This window comes from Odontomachus brunneus, unplaced genomic scaffold, assembly GCF_010583005.1.
Source record: "Odontomachus brunneus isolate Ranch 3 - 2012 unplaced genomic scaffold, Obru_v1 Obru_scaffold_067, whole genome shotgun sequence".
Lineage (NCBI taxonomy): Eukaryota > Metazoa > Arthropoda > Insecta > Hymenoptera > Formicidae > Odontomachus > Odontomachus brunneus.
In genome coordinates this window covers 1,094,434-1,094,916 of record NW_022639517.1, presented here as the reverse complement: position 1 = coordinate 1,094,916, position 483 = coordinate 1,094,434, and positions in this window count along the sequence as shown.

The window sequence follows — 483 nt, the reverse complement described above, 5'->3', positions numbered from 1 at the left end:
TGGGGAGGATTTGGCTGCACTGGGATCGGAGCTTGAAAGACTATCGCGTCTTGCGTATCCCGAGTGCTCGTACACGACTCTTGATAAAATTGCCTGTGCGCAGTTTATTTCTGCGATTTCTGATAAATTTGTCAAACAAACTCTTCAGCTCGAAAATGTAGTATCATTAAATTCGGCTATTGAAAGGGCCAAAACGATAAAAATTATTCAAGGGGGGAATTTCGAAAAAAGGAGGGAAAATTTTAATGAAGAATTTTGGGAAAGAAAGGAGGGCGCGCACGGGAGTAAAAGGGAGAATGGAGAAAGGAGTAAGGAAAATGGGAAAGATAGAAAAGGTTCGAAAGGGGATCCGCGTGGTCGAAAATTTAGCGCCAGTCGCGGGGAATGTTGGACCTGTGGAGGGACTGGGCATTTTCGTTCTGATTGTCCTAGTGGGAAGGGAAACGCGGCTTAGTCGAACTCTACGGGGAGGGTTCGGCTCAT